This window comes from Bos grunniens, chromosome 8, assembly GCF_055505025.1.
Source record: "Bos grunniens cultivar Pamir isolate PY7600 chromosome 8, Bosgru_T2T1.0, whole genome shotgun sequence".
NCBI classification, from domain to species: Eukaryota; Metazoa; Chordata; class Mammalia; order Artiodactyla; family Bovidae; genus Bos; species Bos grunniens.
The window spans coordinates 58,344,581-58,368,430 of record NC_141172.1 but is presented as its reverse complement, the minus strand read 5'-3'; the positions used below and the strand labels follow the sequence as shown (position 1 = coordinate 58,368,430).

The following is a 23,850-nucleotide window of genomic DNA, read 5'->3' as shown; positions in this document are numbered from 1 at the left end:
GTTCTTCAAAATGTTAAGCATAGAGTTATCATATGACCTAGAAATTCTACTCCTGGGTATATACCCAAGAGAAATGAAAACATGTTCATGCAAAAGCCTGTATACAAATATTCACAGTAGCACTAATCACAGTAGCCAAAGAAGTGGGAACAATCCAGATGTTCATCAACTGATGAACAGATATACCATGGTAAAGATAATGGAATCTTATTTAGCAATGAAAGGAGTGAAGTACTGATATATGATACAGTATGTCTGAACTGCAAAAGGTAAGTGAAAAGAGCCAGTCATAAAAGGATTCTTTGCATGATGTAATATGATTCCTTTCACATGAAATGTCCAGAATAGGCAAATCCACAGAAACAGAAAGTAGATTAGTGGTTGCCAGGGACTGAGAGAGTGGAAAATGGGGAGTGACTGCTAATGAGTGTGGAAGTTCCTTCTGGGAGTGAGGAAAATGTTCTGAGATCAGTCAGTGGTGATGGTTACCTGAGTCTGTGAATAAAACCAAAACTCCAGAGTTTATGGAAAGTGAATTATATCTCAATTTTATAAAAGGGTGAGTTTTATGGTATGTGAATTATATCTTAATAAAGCTGTTATTTAAAAAAAATTTAAATAGGAAAAAAGATTAAGGTTTATGAGAAGATTGAAGGAGAGAGAGGGAAGGGAACCAGTATTAGCAGTGGAGAAGAATGCGTATTTGCACAGATAAGATGAGAACAAGAGAGGAAGTATTGGGATTTTTGTAGAGAGGGATAAAGAGGATTTTTAGGAAATTTTGCTATGAGGTACATGAGATAATTTCCTCTTCACTCTTTCCCATCTCTCTCTTTCTTTGCCAAGAAAACTTTGGGCTCAAATACTGGGTTGGCCAAAAAGTTCGCTAGGGTTTTTCATACGATATTATGGGAAAACCTGAATGAACTTTTTTGCCAACCCAATATATTAATCTATGCCACAAGGATAACAAAAAGATAGGAACACCCTAAAATTCCAATAATAATCAATTTGAAAAGTAGAGAACACAGTATCATTAAAACAATGTTGTGTTAATTTCCCTATTAGTGACTTGAGAAAATATTCACAAAAGATTAAGTGAAAATAGCAGATTACAAACAATATGTACAGTATGACACCATTATTGTAAATAAATATATGTCTGTATCTGTCTTCAGGCTGCTATAACAAAATACATCAGACCAGATGGCTTATAAACAGCAGAAATGTATTTCTCATAGCTCTGAAAGCTGGGAAGTCCAAGATTAAGATCAAGGTGCCAGCACGGCTGCATTCTGGTGAAAGCCCACTTCTTGGTTCATACCTGACACCTTCTACACAGATTGTAAGGGACAAGGGATCTTTCTGTTTTATAAAAGTACTAATCTCATTTAGGAGGGCTCTACTCTCAAGACCTAATGTGGAGTTGGTGGAGGAGACACATAGATATTCAAACCAGAGCAATATGCATGGAAGAAAACTTGAAAGCATACACAGTACCAAAAGCCAAGGATGCTCAGATCCCTTAGATAAAATGGTGCCATATTTGCATATAACCTACAAGTGTCCTCCAGTTTACCTTAAATCATCTTCAGATTACTTATAATACCTAATGCGAGTGCTACTTAAATAGTCGCCAGAACATGGCAAATTCAAGTACGGCTTTTTGGAACTTTCTGGAATCCTTTTTTCTTGAATATTTTTGATTCCCAGTTGGTTGAATCTATGCATGCACAACCTGTGGACTTGACAACAAAATGTTAACAGTGCTTATTGCGGTTGCGTGACTCTGGATTATTTTAAATTTTATTCTGTTTCATCTGTATTTTCTAAAAATAAGTGTCTGTTATGTACACAATTTGAACAGTTTTTAAAGCACTTTTTTCCTTTAAGCACTACAGATACTGTTGGTCAGGGCTAGGGGAGGGGACATCCCCCTAAATATAGTACTAGGCTGTCCCAGGGTCCAGGCCATAATTTGAGGCCTGGACTAAATGGAGCACAGAGAACTTTCTTGTACACACAGCAGAAATGTTAGGAGTACCTATGGGCTACGGCCATCACTTGCTCTTCAATGAATACCACCCCCAGCCCCTTTTAATTTTTTTGGCTGCACGTATGGCTGGTGGGCAGAGAAGGCAATGGCACCCCACTCCAGTACTCTTGCCTGGAAAATCCCATGGACAGGGAAGCCTGGTGGGCTGCAGTCCATGGAGTCGAGAAGAGTCAGACATGAGTGAGCGACTTCACTTTCACTTTTCACTTTCATGCACTGGAGAAGGAAATGGCAACCCACTCCAGTGTTCTTGCCTGGAGAATCCCAGGGACGGGGGAGCCTGGTGGGCTGCCAGATGTCTATGGGGTCGCACAGAGTCGGACACGACTGAAGCGACTTAGCAGCAGTAGCAGCATGGCTGGTGGGATCTTAGCTCCCTGACCAGAGATGGAACCCGCACCCTCAGCAGTGAAAGCATAAAGTCCTAACCAACCACCAGGGAATTCCATTCCCCATCCCAATCATTCCCCTTTCAAAGCACCATTTTCAAATATATACACAGAAGAATGTGTCTGACCCATAAAACCACTGACTGGGTGTCATGTACATATTCAAATAAAGAAACATAGCAACTCACCGAGCCTGGTAAGCTGACTCTCTCTGAATCATGGATAAGGCACAAATGGATGTGGAGGGCCATGGAGAACCTCAGGCAGGAGGGCGCTGACAGTTTATTATGTTATGTTTACAGATCTATCCCCAGACTAGAGTCCAGTTCCTTGAGGTCAGAAACTGGGATATAGTCAAACCCTAGTCCCTAGAACCCATGCATAGTGCTTGGAACACAGTAGGCATGGTAGGTTAGTTACTGACCCCTGTTCCACCCATTTTAAAAATTTACTTGCTTGTCTTTTTATTGTTGAGTTGTAGGAGTTTTAAAATTTATTCTAGATGAGTCCTTTGTCAAATACACATCTTGAGAATATTTTCTTAAGTGGCTTCTTCTCAAATGTGGCTTGCCCATTCGTTTTCTTAATGGTATTTTTAATTAATTGGTTTTTAATTTTATGAAGTTCTATTTGTTTTTTTCTTTATAGTTATAGCTTTCTGTGTTCTAAGAAATCTTTGCCTATCCCAAGAAATTTTCATGTTGTTTTTTTTTTAAATAATTGTTGTATAGTTTTTGCTTTTATATTAAGGTTGTGCTGCATTCTATTTTAAGTGTAAAGCTCTTTCACTGGCTGATTTCATTTTATTTTACATTTTTGTATCTCTGAGAAAGTCTTACTCTTTCCTGATCGCCACACGACCAGGGAAATCTTGTCAATAGTTTCTCCACAGATAACTCTAGTTCAGCCAACTAAGGTAAAGTTTTACAGGCATCTCACAAGTCTCAGTACTCATGCTTTGGCCCCATACTTTCACAGTTTTTACAAAGCAGTTTTTATGTATATCAAAAGCTTCCCTGGTGGTTCACACAGTAAAGTGTCTGCCTGCAATGCGGGAGACCTGGGTTCGATCCCTGGGTTGGGAAGATCCCCTGCAGAAGGAAATGGCAACCCACTCCAGTACTCTTGCCTGGAAAATTCCATGGACTGAGGAGCCTGGTAGGCTCATGTCCATGGGGTTGCAAAGAGTCGGACATGACTGAGTGACTTCACTTTTTATGTATATCATCTCATTGATCCTAACAACACACTAGAGCAGGTAGATTACTTCATTAAAAAAAAAAATAAGGAAATCAACACCTAGAAAAAAGAAATGACTTGCCCAAGAACTCTCAGGGGATAAATGACAGAATTAAGACAGAAGTCAGGAATCGTAACTTTTGACCTTTTTTCTCCATCAGTTAGGAACGTAATGAGAATATATGGTATATATGACTTGATTTCAATTACCACAGAACACATTTACTAAGAGCATTTCTCTTAGACTTCTCCCCTGAGAGTGTCATGTTCTATAAGAAGATAGGTTTAATACTGTGGCCCATGAGCTCTAAGAAAGGTGAAGAGAGAACAGTGAGATGGGAGAGTGCATCCCAGTCTCTTTCTGTAACCTGGTGAAATGGAGAGACATGGGAGATGGAGGTGGCGGGGAATAGAGAACCCAGAAGAAAGTGGAAGAATGCACTCAGCTCTAACAGGTGGACAGAGAGGTGGTGGGCTCAGTCAATAAAGTTACAAGGTCCAGAATCCCTAAAATTAGGGAAAGCTTTCCACAAGAGCCCTCTTCCTGGTTCTCATCACAAACAAGTCTCTCTTGGCCAATCATCATAATGCTATTTATTAGTGATCGTTTACTGAGCACTTACACTCAAGGTGATTGACATACAGCATCTCTAATTCCACTATAATCCTTTAAAGTAGACATAATCATCCCCACTTTACAGATGAGAAAACTGAAGCTTAGTAAGTGTAAACAGTTTGCCATAATTATATGGCTGAGATGGATGCAAACCCAGGTCTGCTCAATTCTTAATTCTTTCCACTACAACTGCCTCTCAGAAAATGATCAGGGTCACACCCTCTTCCCAAACTCCCTGCATTTACCCTGCTACCAACGCAGACACGTCCTACTTTTTCCTGGATAGGCTCACACTCTAGTTTCTACTTGAAAGTGAGTGTGTTAGTGGCTCAGTTGTGTCTGACTGCGACCACATGGACTGTAGCCTGCCAGGCTTCTCTGTCCATAGAATTTTCAGGCAAGAATACTGGAGTGGGTTGCCATTTCCTTCTCCAGGGGGTCTTCTGCATTGCAGGTAGACTCTTTACCATCTGGGCCACCGGGACTCACAGTTTCCATTGACACAGTTTGTATTTACCCACTCTACTAGCCTCTGAACCCACAGTCCCTTTCATATTAATGCCCCAGGCTCTAATAACACTCTTTAATCCTACCTCCTGCTCCAGTTTCCAGCTCACATCTCCCTGTCCCATTCACAGTCCTCAATACCCTTTTCCCTTGCACCATAGTTCACATTCCTAGATGCTTCCTGGGAACTAACACCTTCCCACAATTTCCCAATGTATTATCCTACCCAATCACATTTTGTGCAACATGGAACTACTGACTCCTAATAGTGTATGTTTTTGAATCCTCCACCAAGGTGATCAATGGAGAGGGGAATTTAAAGAATTCTTTCTATCTTCTCAGCAATAGAACTCTGGGTAATTCTGGGCAGGAAGAAGTTTTAAACTCCAGAGAAAGGTTTCCCTTGTCTTTGGTCATCAGCATCTTTCTGCCAATCATAGAACCCCTTCCCTCTTTTTTGGCCTCCTGAAGAAGGAGGGGAAGATAGTGATACTCAGCTGTTATTCTCCAGCAATCTGACCTTGACTTGAGGTCTGATGGGGAGCCTCAGTAGGACTGCTAAGCCTTTTCCTGTCCGGGTTCTCTCTTGGACAGGACTGAAGTGGGGAGAGCAGGAGGGTGGATTTGGGTGTATCAACTTATCCTTAGGTCTGTTCCTGTTAGGAATCTAAGCCTGTATAAGAAAGCCAATGATAACAGGTCAGGTGTCCTAGGCATAACATCCTCTCTCTCCCTATAATGTGGAGCCTCCTGGTCAACATTCTTTCTTACTCCATCCTTATCTGTAGTCTCGCGGCTCCTGCAGCACCAGAAGATGTGGTATGTGTGTCTGTGTGCATGTATGTATGTACATGGAGGAACAAGATGGGCTCGATGCTTCCCCTTCCCAGTGCCTGCTCCTGAAGGCTGAGTGGATCCCTGCAGGTCTCCATCATAAACTTACAGGAGCTGTATGGGTGTCTCTTCCCATTAAGCCTTTGTGTCTAGCTCTGACTCCCTCTCTCCTGACCCACACTATAGCAGCTTCATTAGAAATGCTCAGAAAGGGAGAAGGGGATCTTCTTGACAAAATAGCATCAGCCCCAGCCTGTTCTTCCCATCTCTGCACCACAGCCCAAAAGTATGCATGGATGAGCTTGTCTAACGTTTGCTCTCCTGCTCGCTTGCTCGCTCGCTCTCTCTCCCTCTCGGGAAGACAAAGCCAATCCTCAGAAGCCGGGGCCCAAATGTGCTGATCAGTTATTCCAGCGTCCCTGTCCTGCCCCTCCCCCCAGCTCCGCTGAGCCATACCTCTGTAAGGTGCCTTAGCTGAATCCCGAGATTTCTGTTCCGCGGCACTCCGACCAAGCTCTATCTTGACAGTTGGAGCTGAGGCACTGTTCCACAGGCCCGCACAGGGGCAAGTGGGCTGATTTCCTAAGATCTGATTTCTGCTAATACAATGGCATCGTTGCTAATGCAGGGAGGCTGCGCAATCCCAGCCCAGTATCCTTGCCGCTGCCGCTGGTGCTGCGGTGACGTTGCTGCTCCGGGAAGGGGGAAGGGAAAGGAACAGGCATGCCCACAGTGCAGCCGCTCAGCCTCCCTCCCTGTCAGTCCCTGCGGGCCCTTTAGCCTGGGGAAGGGGGAGGGTAGAGAAGGGAGTCAGCCACAGAGGGCAGGCAGTGCTGCAAGGCGAGAACTCTCCCAGCGGCAAAGAGAAGCCTAGTGAGCTGGGCCCGGCTCCACTCTCATTCCTAGGAGTCTCAGGGAAAAGGTCTGGGAGGAGGCTGGGAGCTTCCTTCCTTCCTCAGGCCCCTCCTTTTAGATCTCAGCCAGAAAACCTCTCCCTCCTCTTTTCACCCACTCTGAATGACTCCTTGTTTTCCAGCCGTTTCCTTTCACTGGGATTCCAGACTAGCCTCAGGGTGGAGCAGCCAGCCGGGGAGGGGGTTCCTGCAGGCCGGGAGGGAGGCTGTGGGGACCAGTCATCACTCCACCAGCAGTAACACCGGTTACTTGAGTTCCTAGACTTGACACCAGGCTATCTAGGGTGTGCCTCTTCAGAGAAATGGGATCTGAATCAGAAAAAAAAGAAAGAGAGACTGGGCCATTGGTAGGCTATACACGGAGTGGTAGTGAGCCTTAGGAGCAAGTTGGCTGCAGGCCCCTTCCCACCACAGGGTCCAGTTCAGCTCCCTGGATCTTCAGAAGGTCTGTTGGTGTGGCTGGAGCAGAATCCTTCCCCCTCTCACCTGCATCAGTGTTTGGTTAGTGCTGAGCAGGGACAAGCTGGGCCTGTGGGGAGGTGGTGTCCATTTGGTCAGGCCAGGGAGCAGGAAGTCTATTTTCCTGGAGAAAGGAAGGCTAAGGGAAAGGAGTGGTTTCCCTCAGGCCACAGAGAGACCTCAGTTCCTTCTGAAGCCCTACAGAGCCCTCCACCGCTTCCCTACTCCACCCTTGTCAGCTTCTGGGCCAGTTCTGTGGGAATCAGGAAACAGTAGAGAAGCAACAGCCGGAGCCAGGCGCCCTGTGAGCAGCAGTGTGTCTCTGGCCAGTTCGTGCCAGGGCCGCCCACGGGCATCCCCAAACAGGGATGGTCTCAAGCTGGGCTTGGCCCTCAAGCACTAGCCGTCACAGGGCTCCTTCCAGTATGGACCACTATCTGGACTCCACAGCCAAGCCCTTGGATTTTTAGGCCCTAAAAAGAAGGCTTAGGTCTACTGGCCAGGACCACGTCAGCCACCACTCAGGATCCAGAAGAGATGTCCTTTCTTGCCCTTTATTGTTGCTTCTATTCCCTATGAGACTCAAGTGCCCACTGATGGTATGCTGAGATGAGCTGAGTTAGAGAGAAGTGGCTAAAGATCCCCCAAACCTATCTCCAACCTTGACCTGTTTGAGGGACCATGGCCCCATGATCCTACAAAGCAGAAAAAAGGAGAGAGGGAGGCTGCTGTTCATAAAACTAGACATGAGTGGTCCCCTCTGGGATGTTGGAAGGTATCACTTTGCTTCCCTCTTCCCCAGCTGGAACAGACCTCAAAGGAGGCTGGATAAGCAGCTGTAGACAGGGGCAAAGTCAATCTCCACCAGTGCTTAGAGCTGCAGTTAGAGCTCTGGACCCAGGGTCTTTGTCCCTTAAATTTCTGTGAGGCTAAGCTGTGCACTGGAAAGCTACTTACTCTGGAAATGTTTCCAGTTGCCTACAGCAGGTAGCTTAACTTACTTTCAGTGCTTAACTTACTTCACCACATCACAGACTACACCATCACCTACTTTCCATCAATTACTGCCAAAGATCTATAAGGCTTTGATGAGAAGATCAATTTTTTTTCTGACTAGAAACAAACTATAAACGCCATCACATTATGAACCACAATGCCTAACTAGTCTTCTCACCTGCAATTTACTTCCTACTTAGTACTGCCAGATTTATTACCCTGAAGTCTTATAAAGATAAGTCTTATAAGATTCAACATTCACTCCTCCTGCCCCTTTTAGTGGTATCCAATTCCTAGAGAATCAAGTTCAAACTCCTCACTTTGGCTTTCAAGTTCCCTCCATCTTGTCTGTCTACTGACTTTCTATCCAACCTTACTTTCCGTCCTCCATTCATGTAGTCCTTCAAACCTGTTTCATAAGCTCTTTATACTCAGCTGTCTTTGTTCAGATTGTCCCGCCTGTTACACTTGACTAAACCTATAAGGAATTATCCAAAACCTACAAGGCCCAGATCAACTCCTGCATCAAGTCTACACTGATCACCTTGAAGCCAGAAATGATCTTTGTCTACTGAACTGTGGTTGCAGATTGTTGATTTTACAGACAAGAAAAAAATCCCACAGAAGCCAGGGGGTCAATACGGGCTGCCAATTTCTTATACTGCCAAGTAAGATCATTAAAACAATAACAATAAAAAAACCCTTATATCAATTATTTTCATCATTTCATTAAAAAAACATAGTCATTATTTTCCTCATTTCATTGTATACTGATGCAAACTTCATTGGAAACTAATATCAGTTCATGAGAGGTTTTGATTAAGTAAATCACTTGTTACTTGACATGATTATGCTCTTTTTTTTGCATATCCGCTTTAATGGCTCTTTTAGATAGCAAAGTCCAAGTTATACTCATCTTTGTATTCCCAATATCCAGAGCTTAAGATAGTATCATTTTTTATTTTGTGTTTCCCAAAATACTAGCAGTGTTTAGATTGTAGAAGGTGGTGAGTCAAAGTCTTGTTGAATTAGAGTAGTCCAAAAAGAGTGAGAGTGTAAAGGAAAGTAAGTGGTGGGCAGATCTGACTCAAAAGGCTGACAGAGAAGACGCTTGCTGTTCATAAGTGGAGGGGGGGAGGTATATTAAAAGAAAGCTTAGCAAAAAAGGAATAACCCTTCATAATCTTGAGTTACATAATGCATTCTTAGACATGATACCACAAGTAAAAGTGACAAAGGAAAAAACAGATAAGTTGGACTTCATGAAAGTTTAAAATTTTTGTGCTTTAAAGAACACAATCAAGATAGTGAAAAGAAAAAAAAGGGGAGGAGACAACTCAAAGAATGGAAGAAAACATTTGCAAATCATATATCTGATAAGGGACTTCTATCCAGAATACATAAAGTACTTCTATAACTCAACAAAAGATATATAACCCAATTTAAAAATGGGCAAAGGATCTGAGCAGACATTTCTCTAAAGGAGACAAATACTCAATAAGCACAAGAAAAGATACCGAATATCATCAGTTATTAGGGAAGTGCAAATCAAAAGTAAAATGAGATACCACTTTTCCCTATTAGAAAGGATAAATAAAAAAGACAGACAATAATAAATGTTGATGATGTGGAGAAATTAGAACCCTCATATGCTGCTGGGAGGACTGTACAATAGATAGTTCAATCACTTTAAAACCAGTGTGGCAGTTCCTCAAAACATTAAACACAGAATTACCATATGACCCAGAAAGTCCACTCCTAGATATATACCCTAAAGGAATGAAAACGTATCTATCTTCACACAAAAGCTTATATATGAATGTTCATAGCAGCATTATTTATAATAGCCAAAAAGTAGGAACAACCCAATATCCATTAACAGATGAATAGATTAAATTAAATGTGGTGTATTCATAAAATGTAATATTATTTGGTAATAAAAAGTAATATAGTGAAACATGCTACAATGTGGATGAACCTTGAAAACATGCTAAGTAGAAGATGCCAAACACTAAAGGCCATGTATTGTTTGACTTCATTTCACCAGGGAAGCCCTTTTCATATGAAACGCCAGACTAGGCAAATCTATGGAGATGAAAAGTAGATTACTGGAGTGGCTTCCAGGGACTTGGGGAAAGGGAAAATGGCGAGTGATTGTTATCAAGTACGCGATTTTTTGGGGGGATGATGCAAATGTTCTAAAATCAGATTATGCTGGTGTGTTGCCATGCCCTCCTCCAGGGGATCTTCCCAATCCAGGGACTGGACCCAGGCAGATTCTTTACCATCCGAGCCACCAGGGAAGCAACTGAATAGTATACTGTAAATGATGAAACAGATATCCGTTATGTCTCAATAAAGCTGTTAAAAACAGACGCTGCAGCAGTGAACAATGCTGTTAACACCACAGAGGCAGAAGTCTTTACAGGCTCAGTAACTGGGTGGGCACAGAGGTGGCAGGAACTCAGGTGCACTAGAAAACAGAGGGCATCACTGCCATGTCAACCCAAGGATCTCAGACAAAACCCTCTTCCGTCTGTTTTTTTTCAATACCAAAATTCTTAGAAGGATGGACTATGTTAATTCTTTCTCCTTAATTATTTCTTAAACAATCAGAAGTCTGTCTTCTTTTTATTAATACTTGAGCTTTCTAAAAGCAGTTCTAACTTTTAAGCTCATAATATTTAAATTGCCTGACACTTATCCACCCTCTCCTATTGAAACCGTCTTTTTCCTTTGGCTTCCTAGTTTTTCTTCTTAGATCATTCTTTCTTCATTGTTTAATATCACAATACCTGACCTATATTTAAATATAGATTCACAGCAGGGCTCAGACCTGAAATCTTTTCAACCTGAGAAGTGTTTAGCCCTTCCCAGTATTCTATTGATTTCCAAATCTTCATTCTTCCTGAACTTCCAGAATCAAATCTCCAATACCCCATTAGGTACTTCTTACTCCCCCAAATGGAGGGACTTCCCCTAGTGATCTAATGGTTAAGACTGTGAGCTTCCATGGCAAGGGGTGTGGGTTAGATTTTTGGTTGGGGAACTTAGATCTTCCACTTAGCGTGGTGTGCCCCTCCCCAAACAAAAACCAATCAACCAATCAAAAAAAATTTTTTTTAATTTTTCTATTTCAAATTAGCTTTCTTTAAATTACCATTATACAAAATTGAGCTATTTCAAATCTTAAAAGATGATGCTATAAGTTCTGCACTCAATATGCCAGCAAATTTGGAAAACTCAGCAGTGGCCACAGGACTGGAAAAGGTCGGTTTTCATTCTAGTCCCAAAGAAAGGCAATGTCAAAGAATGTTCAAACTATCACACAATGGAACGCATCTCACACGCTAGCAAAGTAATGCTCAAAATTCTCCAAGCCAGGCTTCAACAGTATGTGAACTGTGAACTTCCAGATATTCAAGCTGGATTTAGAAAAGGAAGAGGAACCAGAGATCAAATTGCCAACATCCGCTGGATCATCAAATAAGCAAGAGAAGACCAGAAAAACACATACTTCTGCTTTATTGATTGTGCCAAAGTTTTTGACTGTGTAGATCACAACAAACTGTGGAAAATTCTTCAAGAGATGGGAATACCAGACCACCTGACCTGCCTCCTGAGAAATCTGTATGCAGGACAAGAAGCAACAATTAGAACTGGACATGGAACAACAGACTGGTTCCAAATTGGGACAGGAATACATCAAGGCTGTATATTGTCACCCTGCTTATTTAACTTATATGCAGAGTACATCATGAGAAATGCTGGACTGGATGAAGCATAAGCTGGAATCAAGATTGCCAGGAGAAATATCTATAACCTCAGATATGCAGATGATACCACCCTTATGGCAGAAAGCAAAGAAGAGCTAAAGAGCCTCTTGGTTAAAGTGAAAGAGAGTGAAAAAGCTGACTTAAAACTCAACATTCAGAAAACTAAGATCATGGCATCCGGTCCCATCACTTCATAGCAAATAGATGGGGAAACAATGGAAACAGTGACAGATTTTATTTTTTGGGGCTCCAAAATCACTGCAGATGGTGACTGCAGCCATGAAATTAAAAGATGCTTGCTCCTTGGAAGAAAAGCTATGACCAACATAGCATATTAAGAAGCAGAGACATTACTTTGCCGACAAAGGTCCGTCTAGTCAAAGGTATGGTTTTTCCAGTAGTCATGTATGGATGTGAGAGTTGGACTATAAAGAAAGCTGAGGGCCGAAGAATTGATGCTTTTGAACTGTGGCGTTGGAGAAGACTCTTGAGAGTCCCTTGGACTGCAAGGAGATCCAACCAGTCCATCCTAAAGGAAATCAGTCCTGAATGTTTATTGGAAGGACTGATGCTGAAGCTGAAACTGCAATACTTTGGACACCTGCTGTGAAGGACTGACTCCTTGGAAAAGACCCTGATGCTGGGAAAGACTGAAGGTAGGAGGAGAAGGGGGCGACAGAGGATGAGATGGTTGGATGGCATCACTGACTCAATGGACATGAGTTTGAGCAAACTCTGGGAGATAGTGAAGGACAGGGAAGCATGCTGCAGTCCATGGGGTCTGAGAGTCAAACACGACTAAACGACTGAACAAGACTGTAGCCTGCCAGGCTCCTCCGTCCATGGGATTTCCCAGGTGAGAATACTGGGGTGGAATACCATTTCCTTCTCCAGGGGATCTTCCTCACCTAGGGGTTGAACCTGCATCTCCTACTTGGCAAGCAGATTCTTTACCACTGAGCCACCTGGGAAGCCCACATGCTAAGCACTTACATTGTCTCATTTTATACATATAACAGCTCTCTAAGATAAGTATTATTATCTCCATTTTATGGATGAGAAGTCTGAGGCTCAGGAATATTAAATGACCTTCCTAAGGTAACCTGGTCAGTTTGAGCAAACTCTCGGAGATGCTGAAGGACAGGGAAGCCTGGTGTGCTGTAGTCCATGGGCACGACTCAGCAACTGAACAACAACAACAAAAGGGAACTCGGTCAGTAATGTTTGACCTGGCCAGACACAGAACCATCTGACTCCAAAGTCCGTGTTCTTAACTACTTGTCACACTGCCTTTCGAGTTCCCGTCACTACTTCTATCATCCGAGTTCAGACCTGCAGGCACCCCTCCTCTGAATTATCATACAGTCTTCTAATCAGTTTTCTTGCTTTCATTCTGGCTGTCTCCTCCCAGCTATCCTATATACTGACAGAAGAATAATTTCCCCAAAGTACTGCCTCAATATTGGTATCCTCACCTTACTACTAAAAAGTTGTTAGTGGCTCCCCACTGCCTGCAGGATAATCCAAATCCCTTAATGCGGCATTCAAAGTTCCTTCCCACTTATTCAACCATGTTCTATCAGATGACAAATTTATCCTGAATTTTGGCTCAGTCCACTGGGAAGACATCTGGAATGCTCTATTTTCCTTGCCTTTGTTTCTTTTTAAAGGATCTAGCTCAAATTCTACCATGTCTGGAAGCTTTTCTTTATCATGAAAGTCTTTATTCTGAACTTTTTCAATATCAACTGTCTACACAACTCATTTAGTACCAAGTCTTGGCCATTTTATTTTGTTATTTATCTCTTGATGACAGCTCACTTTTGAAGAGTGGGATTGTCTTATATCTTGATAAGTAATTCTGAGCCCAGAGTCTTGGCACTCAGTAAGGCACCACTGATGTTTGCTTGGTAAAGCTATTGAATGGCAAGCCCAGTGGGCTAGTTGGACTCAAGTCAGCTTTCAGGTTAGCTTAGCCTGAGAATAACTTTTTTTTTTTTAACTTTTAAAATCATTTCTTTTATTCATTTATTTATTTTTAAATTTTCATTGGAGTATAGTTGCTTTACAATGTTGTGTTAGTTTCTGCTGTACAGCAAAGTGAATCAGTTATACGTATATATGTATCCCCTCTCTTTTAGAGTTCCTTCCCAGTTAGGTCACCACAGAGCATTAAGTAGAGTTCCCTGTGCTATACGGTAGGTTTTCATTAGTTATCTATTTTATACATGTGTATATATGTCGATCCCAATCTCCCAATTCATCCCACCTCCCCTTCCCCCTCTTAGTGTCTATATGTTTGTTCTCTGCATCTGTGTCTCCATCTCTACCTTGTAAACAGGTTATCCGCACCATTTTTCTAGATCCCACATATATTAGTTAATCTACAGTATTTGTTTTTCTGACTTAACTTCCCTCTATATGACAGTCTCTAGGTCCATCCATGTCTCTGCAAATGGCACAATTTCATTCCTTTTTATGGCAGAGTAATACTCCATTGCATAAACGTACCACATCTCCCCTATCCATTCCTCTGTTGATGGATGTTTAGGCTGTTTCCAGGTCCTGGCTATTGTAAACAGTGCTGCAATAAACACTGCAGTGCATGTATCTTTCAGAGTTACGGTTTTCTCCAGGTATATGCCCAGGAGTGGGGTTGTTGGGTCATATGGTAGTTCTATTTTTTAGCTTTTTAAGGAACTTTCAAACTGTTCTCCATAGTGGCTGTATCAGTATACATTCCCATCAACAGTGTAAGAGGGTTCCCTTTTCTCCACACCCTCACTGGCATTTATTGTTTGTAAGAGAATAGCATATTTGATTGATAAGAGGCAAGGAAGGAAGGAAGATGAAAACCAAAAAGTTAAGCCTTAGCAAAGTGCTTAGTAAATAAATCTTCAAGGCCAAGATATCTCTTAACCCCTCATTTCTTTCCATTTTCATACTAAGGATGGAAAGATGACTGAGCAGCCATGTCTTCAGTCAGTACTTCACTACTGTTTATTTCCATAGTCATGATCCTAAAGTGAAGATTGCAAAGTGAGAGCCTGGTGGTCACATCTTGTATGTTGACAGATTTTATGTGGTTTACACAAACGTTTCTACTGTGGTCAGAATGGCAAGTCTTGGACCACTAGAAAGGCAAGGGATAGCTAAACCCAAGTTAGGCTGAGATCCTTGAAGCAAGCTCATGTGATCCAGGGTTGATGGTTCCTCCAAACTTTTGGAGAAAAATATCTCCAACTTAAGTCGACAGGATTCTCAAAATTAAGGAGTATGCAAAAATTAATTTTCATCAAAGATCACAAATATACATGGAAACAAGATACTATGAATGAATAACAGAAAATAAGTAATAGATTTAAATTGCAAGAACTTCAAATATTAAGAACATCTGAGGCAGAACACAAATCAGCTATGGGTAAAATGCTTTAAATAAAGGATAAATTCTCACAGATAAGCAGTTAGTAAGAGATTATTAGAAAGATCCAGGGGAGGTGAAAATAAAACATATCTGAATATAATCATTGGCTGCTGAGCATTCTTATGCCTGGACCAGGCTATGCTATAGGGAGTTGCCAAGTGAAAAAAAGGATATGGAAGCTAAGGGGAGATAAACATCTTGCTGTAGATCTGAATGGTAGCCTATTCAAAACACTATCTGAAAATGCTCTATAAATTATAAATATTTTATAGAAATGTAATGCATTGTTGTTACTCTTTAAAAATACCAGCATCCATTGAAGATTTACCTGAATTATTAATAGTTGTTTACTGTGATGGTTGAAAAATGATGATTTTCTTTTTATTATTCCTCCTACATTTATTAGCTGGCATTCCAATATGAGAAGGATTTCCTGTTTCCTTCCTATTTATTTTTTTTTGGTATCTGTATAGATTCTTGGCTTTTTAAAAAACATTCAGTGGGTCATAATCTCTTGCTGGGTATTATTGATTTTGATGGTCATTATTTCAGATTTTGCAGTATTTGGCTTTTTTTGTGTGAAGATTTTTATTGTTGTGTACAAACTTTTTAAACTTAATCATTAAAAATTTTTTTAGCTGCATCAGGTCTTAGCTGTGGCATGTGGGCTTAGCTGGCCCACAGCATGTGGAACCTTATTTTCTTGACCAGGAATCACACCTGCATCTCCTCCATTAGAAAGTAGATTCTTAACCATTGGACCACCAGGGAAGTCCTCAAATTATTTATTTTTGGAATAATTTTTAGAAAAGTAACAAAGATAGTTAGGAGTGTATCCCTATGTCTTTTCAACCAGCATCCCCTAACGTTACCATCTTATATAGTCATGGTGGATTTGCCAAAACAAGGAAATCAACACTGAATACAGTATTATTACCTGAAGTTGCAGATTGTGAGGATTTTGCCAGTTGTCCCACTAATGTTCTTTTTTTTTTTTTTTTTTACTATTTGGCTTTTTAAAAACTATATATATATACACATATATACACATATGTATATATACATATGTATATAACTTTTATAAAATGTAAATTGTTTTAAAACAAAATAAAGCCGTCCTTCTCTCCTTCAAAAGATAGGTAGATATATACTGGAGGCTATAGATAAACAGCTTGGACAGTGTTTTAAGTATAGTTTAGCAAATAAAAAGATCTGTATTTCCCATATTCAAGACACTGAGTAGTTTTGGGAACTATCAGGCAGGTAACTTTCAGTGAAGGCAGTACTGAAAAACAGATAAGACAATGTGATCCGAATACATTTCTGTCCCTAGCCTTTCCCAATCGCTCTGCTTACCTTTCACCTCAGGACACTTTTCTCTGGACATTAGCATGAAGTACTTGCCTGTGCTGACCTAGTCAGGTATCCTCTACACCAGAAACCATCTATGTTAGGTAATTCCTTTTGGCCATGTTTTTGCCTCAGACTGCATGAGTGATTCCAATAGGAAAGGTCAGAAGTGCCCAAATCATACTGAATAAAAATAAACCACAATTTACCATATACTCTTTTCTCTGAGGGAGAAGCATCCCAAGGCCATGAATTAATATCATCTCAAGAGTCAATCAATCAATCAAATAAGTCATATCCACTGCACACACTTCTGCTGTGTACAAAGCACTGCACTGGGTGTTTAGGGGTAAGAGCTCAACTTGAGGGGCTCATAATTTTGTTAAAATCATTGGCAACATGCCTCTGTGGAGGGCTAGGGAAGCAAGAAAGATGTTTCAGGATGTAAGATAAGGGTCAGAGCAGTGGTTTCAAGCTTTTTCAGCCCCAATACATAGAACAACTCTGGTTGAAGCAGGGAGGCCCTAAAGCCCCATATACTCCAACTCCTTCTCTCCACTTCAGAGGGGCCCCCCAAAGGCACTTCCAGGGGACCCTAGGGTTCAGATGAAAAAATTCTGAAAATCTCTGGGCAAAGGCAAGACTGAGCATGGTTGGTCGGGATCGGGGAAATGGGGAGTGAAACAAAAACTGAGAGAAATCACCTTTTTTACTTCATGACTCTCAAATCATATATGCTTGGAAAATGATGTCAATTAACTGTATCAGCAGCAGACTCACTTTACAGTACAGAAAATAACTTTCTAAGTGAATTCAGAAAAATCAGTTTGTGTAATTATCCCCGTGCCTACTAAGGTTCTATGTCTTTATAGGCCATGAGACTTGATGGACACTGAATTTCCTCTAAGACAAGTACTTCTCACTGAAATGTGTGAGAGATGCTGAAAGAATTTGGAGATTTAAGAATTGGTGGTAATAATAATGCCTGTAGTCTCTGGGCTGAGTTGCAAGGAGAGGATAAACAGGCTATTAGCTGCCTGAGAGCACCAGGCTGTGACATCAGGAGTCCGATTCCACAAACGGAATAGCAGCCAATGCCCAGGAGCACGTCTGTCTTTCCTCCAGGTTGTGTGCTCCGAGCTGAGGAGGCCACTGTTTTGAACTGGCATTAAGTTATTTTGGACTCCAAGCAAGGCCAGCCAGTGTGCTGGGTGTGTGCTGGAAGAGGCCTAGCCTGAAAGGCTGTCCCAGACACACCCAGCTGCTTCCTTATCAGGCCTCCCTAATGTACAGTCTTCTTTCGAAGCATAGAGCTTGCTTTGTGTTTGGCTTCTCAAATATGTTACAGAAAGGTTCAGCTAAAAGTCCACCCCCCTAAAATCAAATAGACTCTAGAGGAGGCCTGACTCTGAAGTACAACAGAATGGGCTCTTTCCTAGGACTACCTGGTGTGGGTTTATCTCCTTTCCCCCAGGTCTTATTATTGTTCAGTTGCTAAGTCATGTCTGACTCTTTGTGACCTCATGGACTTCAGGATGCCAGGCTTCCCTGTCCTTCACTATCTCCCGAAATTTGTTTATGTCCATTGAGTCAGTGTTGCTATCTAACTATCTCATCCTCTGCAGCCCTCTTTTCCTTTTGTCTTCAATCATTCCCAGCATTAGGGTCTTCTCCAATGAGTTGGCTCTTCGCATCAGGTGGCCAAAAGTCTATCTCCTCCCTTATGAACTGGAAATATGTAGGCACCTTTAATGGAACCAAAAATCACAGACAGAATATGTTGGGGTGAAACCCCCAACAAGTTCCAAGCCTTTTACCTCTCAGGCTCAGTTGTGAGGAGAGTGCAGCACTAAGAATTATACCCAAGAAAAGAATAATCTAGAAGCCACTATTCCTCATGGAGCTGTAAAGGGTCTCTCCTTTATTCCATAGAAATACCACGATAATCAACTCAGCTTTGTTCTAGTTTCTCCTTCTGCTCAAATGGGATTATACCTAGAAAAATATTCTCTTCCAGTAATCCAGCCAGCAAGTGCATGTCCTTCTCCATTAGATCAATCATTTGATTCCCTTCTTAGTTCAACTCATAGCACCTGTTTGGAGGCAGGAGGCTAAATCAGATAACTTCTTAAGGTACCTTTCAACTCTAATTATAAACTAAGCTAAATTAAAACCTTGGGCCCAAGGGAAGGTCCCTGTGCAGTGTGCTAATAAACGTCTTCCCTCTCAACATAAATACATGGATATACACACACAGAGAAAGACACACACAGACACACACACACACACACACCCCTATACTTCCAAGTGCCTGGCTTCTAACTGCCACAGTTAGAAGTCTCAAAGGACTGAGAACTTGCTGTAAATCTACCTCTTTTGAGGATGTAGTTAGGGAGACAGGGGAGGACTACAGAGAATTAGGAGAGTCAATTCCTACCTTGACAGGTTGAGTTCTTCAGATGGAGGGGGTGGAGGATGCAGCAGTGGATAAACAGACAGAGAGACAGAGCCTCCTAACGCTAGGTGCAGGGGAGCAGCAAGGAGCAGGAAGCCACCAAGACACAGACAGTGAACCAGGGGTGAGTGTTGAAAGGTCCAGCGTGGGCTGCTCTACTTGGAGGATAGCGCTCAATTATATATTTGCAGAAGCAAGTTAGCTGGGACAAAAAGGTCCCTATGCTGTTCCACTGTTCAGTGTGGTCGACCCTTTGCTCTTCCTTTGGCTGCTCCTTTTGGCTTCTAGCCTCTAGGAAGCAAAGCCAGAATGTTTTCGGCTTCCCCTCCCCCAAGGCAGTGGACTGAGTTGTGCGGGGCGGGTAAGCTGCTATCCAATCAGACTCTCGAAAGCTGTAAATAAAAGGCCACATATGCACAGTGAAGTAGGCTATGAGAAGAATCTAGATTGAATTACCACAAGCCAGTTGTGGAGCCAGGGTGGGGGAGGCAGGAGAAAGAGGAGAGAGACGCCTAGCTGCCCTTCAAGGAAATATTTTCATTCAAGCACACTCCACCCTCAGCAGGACTGCTAGAAACCATCAAAGCCTTGCTTCCCGGGAAACTGTGTTCTAGTCTCACCCCAGTCTCAGCAGAGGGATCATAGCCCCTGAGACACCTCCGTCAAGTCAAAAGCCTTTTCCCAGATGTGACTTACTTCCCAGTAGACTTGAAATGACAGTTTCCAAGACCGGCTCCCGATGCTTGGGACTGCCTTATTAGCAGGCAGCAGCGAAGACCATTCCTGCATACCCAATACTGTATTTGCTTTGGTTATAAGACTAAAGTGAGAGCAAACTGATATTTACTTTAAAACCTTTTAAAGCAGGTGGCAAGAATCTTGCCTGGGCCCAGAATATTCAGGAGCCTAGGTTCTGTAATGATTCAGAGCATGGATTTTGGCGTTGACAGGTTTGGATTCAAATTGGACACTCTTCCTGCCAGCTGTGGGCTTCGGGAAGTTACTCAACTTCACTAAACTTCAGTTTCCTCATTTGCAAAACTGTCATGATATTTTCCCTCAAGGGCTTGAGGGAGAATTGAATAAGATATTACAGGTAAGTACCTGACACAAGGTAAGCGCTCAGCCATGGTTACTATTATTATTAGAGCTTTGTCAGATGACCAATGGAGACCTTACCTCTCTCTTTCCTTTCCCAATTTCCCAGAAAACCTAAAGGCTCCAGATCCAGGGAACTGGCAGGGCAAAACCTCTTCAAAAGAGCCAAAGGAACTGAAAAGAGTCATTTTTTCCCCCTCCCTTCCACTAGGACTGAATCAGTAAGCCTGTGCCCATTACACTCTAGACTCACCGGCCGGCCTTAGGAACCTAAGGCTCTCCCAAACCAAAGATCCCAATCCATCTCTAGTGTTACCTGTTGTGGGGCATGCTCCCAGACTGATGGTGCTTCTCCAGGGGCCCCAGATCAGATTCCAGTAGATGTAGGAAAGAAACAGTCTGATTCCAAGTTGGCAGGATAGGTCCGGCCAGGCTGTTGTCTGCCCATCACAGCTGCCTGTGAGGCCTATGGGTTAATAATAGCAACTCTGATGCCAATGGATTAAGACAGCACTGTAGGAGGTGTTTATTTTTACACTCTGGCGTCAGTATCAAGTTCTACTGGTTACTGCCCAAATCTAGGGCAGCTTCCTGCTACAAGAGTGGCCTCAGTCTTCTCCAGGATGCTGAGTTGCATTCTGGAGGAAATGAGCCTTGTTGAAAACAGTTTAGTAATAACAAGGACAGGGAAGGGGAAAAGGAACAAACAGAGCTGTCATAGGTCCAGCTGTCTGGTCCCAAATCTCTGGGACCAGGTGGACCTCAATTGAGAGCTGTTGTTCACAGCATCCTCCTGAGTCAGGAAGGCCCTGGACAAGGGACCTGATGTGTTATTTACATTGTTTTGGAAGGGTGGGTATATGTGTGCATGCGTGCACGTGCGTGAGCACACACACACACGTACACACTGGTTGCACTGAAATGATCTGAATAAAATTAAGGAAAGACTGTTACTTAACTAAGCAGAAGCTCCACCTCATCAGTCACAAGTCCCAGATTAGTGCTGTGAGTGCTGACCTTGTGCAAAAAAAAAAACCTACCTGGGAAGGTTTTATAGGATATTTCAAAGAAAGAATGGTTAGGCTGGTCGTTATTTGATTTGCATGGTATTTTCAGAAGGTATATCAAATCCCTTGAAAAATCATTTGGCTAGAGCTTCTTTCCTAGAAATGACACAATAGGATAGAAATACCAAGAAACCAGCTCTCATCCGGCCAGGAGTCAGTGCCTAGAAAAATCTTTTGTGAAAGCTTCCTTCTCCCCCAAGGCATAGAGGTGGAGTTCCAGGGACCTTACACTTTGAACACAGAATCTAGAACTCTGTGGATATCCCAGTCACATCCCCGAAAGGCAGTCCTAACACAGATTTCGTCTAGTCCCCTCTGGCAGACAGGGAGGTGAGGAGGCTGGCAGCTGGACAGCTGATGTAAATAGATGGGTCTGGGCTACTGAGGGGTCATGTGCACAGCAGACTGCTGTGGAATGACAAAAATGTACCACACCAGGTAGGAATGCTGAAGTGCAAAGAAAGCAGCAGCCAAGCACACAATAACAGTGACTCCATCATCTTCCTGCGTCAGGCTGACTCATAGCCATTGTCAGAGACACCACATAGCAACGTCTTGAGGAGTTAGGAAGGTAGGCTGGGGAACCACCCATTCAGTACATTTTTTCTCCTGCCATTCAAGGCTTATCTACCTGGTCATCAGAACAACAATGCAGCCTCAGAATCAACCAGATTTGATGACTCAAGATATGCGGTTTGATCTCAGCTCCATCTGGAAGCTACTCATGCCTAGGATAGTGGCAGGATGCCCGGATAGGAACACTGCTTTCATTCTTGGCTTTTTCTCTGACTTGCTGGGTCATCTTGGGGCAGGGTACCTGTCCTCTCCAAGTTCTAGGTTTACCATTTGGAGAAGGGGCTAATTATATCCACCTTCTGGTGAGATGGCAAGAAAATATTTGAACAATCAAATAATAAGTAGTAAGAATACAACTTGAGATTATCATATAAGTAAAGTAAGTCAGAAAGAGAAAGGCAAATATCATATAATATCACTTATGTGGGGAATCTGAATATGAGACACACGAACCTACCTATGAAACAGAAACAGAATCACACATGTAGAGAACAGATTTGTGGTTGCCAAGGGGATGAGGGGGGAGGAGGAATGGAGTAGAAGTTCGGGTTAGTAGGTGTAAGCTTTTATATATAGAATGGATAAACAACAAGGTCCTCCTGTATAGCACAAAGAACTATACTTGATATCCTATGATAACCCATAATGGAAAAGAATATTTAAAAAAGAATATACATATATATGGGCTTCCCTGGTAGCTCAGCTGGTAAAGAATCTGCCTGTAATGCAGGAGACTCTGCTTCGATTCCTGAGTCAGGAAGATCCCCTGGAGAAGGGATAGGCTACCCATTTCAGTATTCTTGGGCTTCCCTGGTGGTTCAGATAGTAAAGAATCCACCTCCAGTGCGGGAGACCTGAGTTCGATCCCAGGGTTGGGGAGATTCCCTGGAGGAGGGCATGACAACCCACTCCAGTATTCTTGCCTGGAGAATCCCCATGGACAGAGGAGCCTGGCAGGCCCATGGGGTTGCAAAGAGTCGAACACGACTGAGTGACTAAGCACAGCACAGCAGAGCACACTGTATATACACACATATGTATATAAACTGCATCACTTTGTTGGAGAGCAGAAATTAGAACATTGTAAATCAATTATACTTCAATAAAAAATAAGTAGCAAGAAATTTAAATGCTATAAATTCTTTGGACCAAAGTATTTTAAAACTGTGACTGTCACTCATGCATATAGTAGAGAGGCCTGGTCTTGCATATTTTTATTCTTCTGGGTCACAGTGGCCATGTTGGGAAGTGAACCTGGCCTGTACTTGGAGGTAGAGTTCTTTTCTTTCAGGCATATAATCCCTACCACTGGCTTGAGGAACAGTTGAAACAGTCAGGAATCTGCTTCCCTAGATACAAGCTATTAATTTCCACTAATGTGTAATAGAGAAAGTAGAAAATTGCAAACAGAAAGAAATGCCTCTACTCACCCACTTGCTCCATCTAAAGGCCTGATAAAGCAGTGTCAATGAAAGGATATATTCCGCTGCTCTGTTAGAACAAAGGCAATAGTGTATTTTAAACCCAGTACAAGGCTTCACTCTTTCTGGCCCAGCAATCATTAGTTTGCTAGGTCCCCAGCACTTTTGGAAAGTAGAAATAGACATTTATTCGTCATTGATGCTGGTACCTTTTTTTTCTGCAAGTGCCTACCCTAGGGTTCAAAATAGATTTTCCTGCATCCTCCAGCTTCTGGTGAGCTTTCAGAAAACCCTCCTTTCAGCAAACGCTGTCTGCAAAGGGCCAGACAGTTACCACTTAGGCTGTGTGGCCATAAAGTTCTGCTATATACTCCCTTCTTCCTTTTTTTAAAAAACAATTCTTTAAAAATGTAAAAACCATTCTCAGTGTAAATGTAAAACCTTATAAAGTTATTCTGGCATGGATCATAATTTGCTGATTTCTATTCTGGACTTTAAAGGCCTCTCTATTCAAAGTCTGTTTCTCAAAATTCTGACTCTGCTGGGCCTGCCTAGGGATCCTCTTTCCTCTTCCCACATGGTTGTTGCATATATTTCAGAGGCAGCTCCCCTCTAAGGAGCCACTGAGGAATGTGAAGGAAGAATTCTGAGTTTATTTGTATTGGAGCTGACA

At 42.3% G+C, this 23,850-nt stretch overlaps 1 protein-coding gene across 16 annotated transcripts in view; it reads right to left on the bottom strand.

Annotated features, from left to right (window-relative positions):
- The window catches only part of RUSC2 (RUN and SH3 domain containing 2), a 64,584-nt gene that overhangs the window by 15,149 nt on the left and 25,585 nt on the right, over window positions 1–23,850 (bottom strand). For 5 of the 16 annotated variants that reach the window (XM_086415743.1, XM_086415738.1, XM_086415752.1 and 2 more), the window contains exon 2: window positions 20,430–20,579. The exons of 5 other annotated variants lie outside the window; for them this stretch is intronic. The gene's annotated coding sequence lies outside the window, so the exon portion shown is untranslated. Of the gene's footprint in view, window positions 1–6,097; window positions 6,580–18,997; window positions 19,295–20,429; window positions 20,580–23,850 lie in introns of those variants that run through there. 6 more of the 16 variants (XM_086415739.1, XM_086415742.1, XM_086415736.1 and 3 more) reach the window with 4 other exon arrangements.